Consider the following 988-nt stretch of genomic DNA (forward strand, 5'->3'; position numbering starts at 1 on the left):
TTAATTTTCAAGGCTAACGTGTTTTGAAGATATCATTCACAAATGATGTGGACAAAAGTGATCATTTTTGCTGCAATGTTCAATAACTTGGTGAAAAACAATCAATAAAAAACAACACTCAATAAAAAAGTAAATTTAAAGTAAAGATTCTCTCTTTCGACTGTTGTATACCGCATTTTTGTTGAATTTTACTTCGTGCCATATACTTTTGTAAAGATTATAAAAATTTTTCAGAGTTGATGGATATCCATTTGTGTCCGTATGTCTCCGTAAAAAAATCAGTCGGATTGAAATATCAATTATTCCGATTTCGAAAGTATCGTAGAAAGATTTCAAGCTTTTAAGTGCTTTTTCGATTTTTTCACTGAGTTCTGTACGGTGTTCTGAATATTGCACAATTTTGCGTCTTCGAAAGTATTCCCTATTTTTTTGTTGAGTTGTATATTAGTTCTATAAAAAATCCTTTTTAAAAAAAGAAAAAACGTACTCTAAATGCATAGAAAAGATATTGAGTATGTTCTTTTTAATCTAAAACGGATATATGAACGGATAAAATAAATGTAATTAGTTAAGTATTTCATTAAGATATATAAGATCGACTGAAAATGACTAAAATTGTTAATATATTAATATAAAATTGTCAATAGAGTATAATGAAGAAAAAACTTGATGTGCTCGCATTAAAACGCAGTATCTAGGATCCATATGCTTTCATAATTATTGCAATACGGAAATTATTTGTAATACGAATTAATAAAAAGGTTATTACTTATAATATTACTTATAATATTACTTATAATATTCTGCAGATATACGCATAGATGAAAACAATATTTCAACAAAGAGATATTAATAATTGTTTACTAATTTTGTAAATTCGTTATCTATAATGCTTCTATATCGAAATATTATCAATATTATTATCAGGGCATGGAAATAACTCGTTATATACACACATATATATATAGATATATATATATATATATAA

This window comes from Atta colombica, unplaced genomic scaffold (genome assembly GCF_001594045.1).
Source record: "Atta colombica isolate Treedump-2 unplaced genomic scaffold, Acol1.0 scaffold293, whole genome shotgun sequence".
Taxonomy (NCBI): domain Eukaryota; kingdom Metazoa; phylum Arthropoda; class Insecta; order Hymenoptera; family Formicidae; genus Atta; species Atta colombica.